Raw genomic sequence first — 4844 nt, forward strand, 5'->3', positions numbered from 1 at the left:
CTGAAGGCACAGCGAGGTGGCACAGGAGTGCTGAAAGGAGCAGGATGTGTGTATTAGGAATAATGACACAAAGCCTATAGGAAGGGGGGGGGGGGAGTTAATACGCATCAGAGCACATCAGCAGCCTTTCAGACAGACTACTCTGTGTCTTAATTTAAAATTACTCTGTGTGTGTACATGCGTGTAATATAGCATAGGATTTGGATTGGTCTAACACTGCAAAGCAGCTGTTAGGTGTTCCTGTCTATATTTATTCACTAGAATGGAGAAAATGTGAAAATGAAAACAGAAGAGCCCAGCAGAACTTCACTCCAACCCCCATGCCTTTCCATGCGCTCTCTCTCTCTCTCTCTCTCTCTCTCTCTCTCTCTCTCTCTCTATCTCTCTCTCTGAACTCGTTGTGATCTGCTGCTGAAACACAGGGTTTGTAGGAATGTGCTAAAAGGCTGCCCAGCTGTACTTATCCATAACTCAGCATTGCCTCCACAAACACAGTTACTTTCAATTAACATTTATTTTGGCTCTCTTTCTTCTTACTGTCTGTTCTTCTTACTCATCCATCACCCTCCTAATGGCCAGGGCATTTAAGTGATTATTGGATACTAGATTTATTCACACATTTTTAAAAGCAGGGATTTAAAGCACATGATCTATGCCATGTTCATCTTTCTCTCTTGCCTTTTCATTGCTGATGCTAAACACACAGGGTTGATGATTTATACTGTATGCCTGCATTTATTGATGGGACTGATGAGTTCCTCTAAGAACAAAAGTGTTCGTCTAATTTGATCAGGTCAGATCTGAAGATAAGGGCAATTATTCCTTGTTTCAAATCTCTGGCCTTGTTTGCTCCTTTGTACAAAAATCCATTTATCATTTTTCTGTATATAAAGGAGGTGTTACTCATCTGCATATATTCATATTTGCATTAATCTGTACATACACTGAGGTGTTCATAGTGTACATATTACTATTATTATTTTTTTTTTTACTACTATTCTTATTTTTCTATTCCTATTGTATATATATATATATATATATATATATATATATATATATATATATATATATATATATATATATATATATATATATATTAGACATTTAAATTCTATTCCCATTTAATGTGTATTCTTTCCTATCTGTTTTCTTATTGTGTAATTAAGCTGCAGTAATGAGGGAATTTCCCCAGTGTGGGATCAATACATTTTTTATCTTATCTTATCCTATCTTGTCTTAAAAGCCTCCACTTTTCTGAGAAGGATTTCCACTGGATTTTAGAGCATGGCTGTGGGGATTTCTGCTCATTCAGCTACGAGAGCTTTAGTGAGGTCAGGCATTGATGTCAGGTGAGAAGGCCTGGCGTGCAGTCCATGTTCCAATTCTGCATGGTCTGTGCAGGCCACTTAAGATCTTCCACACCAATCTATCTCTTTGTCTCTATGTACCTTGCATTGTGCCCAGGGGCATTGTCATGGTGAAGCAGGGCTAGAACCCTTTAGTTACAGTAAAGTGGACTCCTAATGCTACAGCAATACATTCTAAACCGTTGTGTGCTTCCAACTTTATTTGGGGAAGGCTCATGATGGTTAGGTGTTGACATTGTTTGGCAATATTATTTAGAATGAATAGATCACGTTTTTTAAATGGACAGCTACAGAGATGTATAAGAGGTGCCATATTCCTTTTTTTTTTTTTTAAGACCACAGATGTGCATTAAGACTGGGATCCCACAGGATGCAACACAAAAGTCTTACACTTTGGAGGTTCTTATTTTTGTGTGTGTGTGAGCAAGTGGTTTGATATGAAGCTCAGATAAAAACCTCAGGTGGTCACCTAAAGACATGGGTCTATCTCATTCTGAGATTATTTATATTTTGGGAAAAAGACCCAAATATATTAATTAGAAAATATCTTAGGCAGTCGAGTGATGTGGTTGGTTCATATTTACTACTACTACTACTACTATTACTACTACTACTACTACTACTACTAATACTAATAATAATAATAATAATAATAATAATAATAAACCCTCCCAATTTAGGCCACACCCACTTCAGGTTTAAATCCAACAACAAATACAAATATTTGGACCAATAAACAGATACAGATAGTGACATTGTGTGACACATCACAGCCTTTGTAATTTACTGTAATTATGTAAATTTCCAATGCAGTTTATGCTTTTACTGTACTCTCCTCAGTCTCTTTATGTACTGTATGCCTTCGATAGGTAGGATGACATTAATGCTCCTGTTCAGCCTCTGATATGGGCCTCTTCTATTGTTTGACTTGTTATTCATCTTCAGAATGACCCAGCCTATTGTGCTTTATCGATTTTAGCTCCAAACAGTACCTTCATTCTTCTTTAAACCTGAATGGAGCTATTTGATGGCTTGAACCAATTTAACACTCCTGCCAAATCAGACTATGGGCACAGAACCCTGCATCCACATTATCCATTTAGAAAGTCTCAAGTCGCAAAAACACACATAAAACATGTTCCCAAATTATAGATCTCTATCTTCTACTTCTCTGTCTTATTAGAAAGTAATTGCTATGGAACAATAATGTTTGACTGTTCAAGATCCAATGATTTATGCCAACACCTGGTGAAAATCAATCTTGTGTACTGTTTTCTTCTTTTCCTGTCCTGGCACTGCCTGAGTACTGTTTGTTTTTTTGTGCTGTCTCTACTGTTTTACCTAATAAAGTTTCATGAGTTTAATCAGGTATATTGAGGTAGGGGAAAAACTAAATTATGCAAAGCTGTATCTACTCAGTTCTGCAAGTAGAGAACACTAGACTAGAAATAAAGTAGACATAGAATGGGTCCTTCATTGTTTTTTTTTTCCATCTGGGGGAACTGTATAGTTTCTATGACAGAGGTTTCCCTTTTTGTAGAAGATTTCAAGTCGAACCTATTTATAAAATTAGAACAATTAACTCAGGGTTTCCCAAACCAGGGGTCTCGACGCAACATGGGATCACTTGATTTACAAATGGGTTCGCAAGAGAATCTCCTTTTTTTGTTTCATTAATATATTTTACAAATTAATGTTAGAAATATTAAAGATTCTGTGTGCTAATATTTTGAAGTGTTACTGTGAATCACAATCAGATAAGCCACTTTCAGTTGAATAGGATACATGTTGTAGACTTTTCACTATTCTGACATGCAGCAGTAGCATTGTTCAGCAATAAAACTTAACAAATTACCCCTCCATCTACTGTACTTCTGATAAACAGACTAGTGTATTGTCTCAAATTGCATAGTTAGTGCATGTCCTGATCTAGACCACTACTGAGTACTAATACTAGCCAGTTTTCCTATTACAGTTTGTGTTTGAATTATAAAAACCTCTCATGTTGCCTTCAGAACTGCTGAAGGGTCTGTTTAGTGTACCAGTCTTCTGGATTTTCTTGATTAGTACATAGTTTTGAATGTAAGGTCAGAGTTTTAGATTTGAAATGCAGAATATGACAACAATCACAAAAGCAGAAGAAAGTTCTAACAGAGACAAGGCTTGTGTACATATTTAACGTTGTTGTGAATACAATCACACTCACAGTTCAACTTGGAAGCCTGATTGACAGGGCTGTTTTGCTCTATTAGCTCTATGTGCTATTTCACTTTTAATTCTTTCGGAAGCATGTGCACCCAATGTCATGCATAAGTATAACTGGACCTGTCTGCTTCACGTTGGGCCATATTACACCACCCTGGCATGTATTACTTTCCTATAACAACACTACACTTCCCACTAGACCGGAAAGTCAGTACAAGGAATATTCCTTTGGTTTTTAGTCACTTACTGCACATTAAACATAATAAAATGTTTAAATGTTACAGTAGTTCTATATTATAAATTTGGAATTTTACAAAAATCAAGGTGGTCAAGGCTTGGGGTCACAGCAATGCATTTGGGGCCATCTGCACAAAAGGTTTGGGAAACCCTGCCTTAACTAAAAGTGATTTTATATTTAATAGTATTTTATTCCTCTAGCATATTATTTTGTTATATATAAAACATTCAGATATTCAGATGGCTCAGAAGGTGTTGATATGTTTTCTATAAAAGTATGGCTTGGGCAGTAGATCTGACTGCTATGTTTATATTATTGTGTCAAATATCTTATAGTTTGTATAGTCCTGACTTTCACAGGGATTTGTATGGCCACCGTTCCACATAAATGGATTGAAAAATGTGTCATTGTTGATATGGTGATTTTATGCAAGGAGATGCTTATTAAGCATCTTTGGAAGCTGTCACCAGTATAAGTGCTAAAGTTAGAAATAAAGGGGTCACTTTTTGTGTTAAAAAATTAACATCACATCATAGCAGCTATAAACAGCCGTTCCCCCACCAGCCACTTGTTTTTTCTCTCTTGAAGTTAGTAAGAAAAAAAAATTGCCACTTGTCATGTTACCAATAATTATTCATGTCATTGTTCATGAGGGATCATAGAGCCTGTATTCACATCTAACAGTGTATGGCACATATCCAACACCAAACATGTCCAAGTGGTGATCAAAGGCTACAGGCAGTTTTCCTCCATGCAGCTTAAAAGGAATTTAATGAGATGGTCAGCCTTGCATCAGTTCCTGCCAAATAGTAATCTCATCTCATTTACCTTTACTCAGCATTCTTACTTTGAATTTTGTATTTTTAGCATCAACCTGATTTACCAATGTGGTTCTATTCAACAACGTGCACAAAGAGATACTTGTGTGCATTTTTTGGAAAAATCTTTTTGCACAAGAGACTTATTTAAACAGACTACTACGCATATTCACTAATTTGAGGTAGAAAAAGTTTGTGTTCTAAGATGCAGTGTTG

Source organism: Ictalurus punctatus, chromosome 4 (genome assembly GCF_001660625.3).
Source record: "Ictalurus punctatus breed USDA103 chromosome 4, Coco_2.0, whole genome shotgun sequence".
Lineage (NCBI taxonomy): Eukaryota > Metazoa > Chordata > Actinopteri > Siluriformes > Ictaluridae > Ictalurus > Ictalurus punctatus.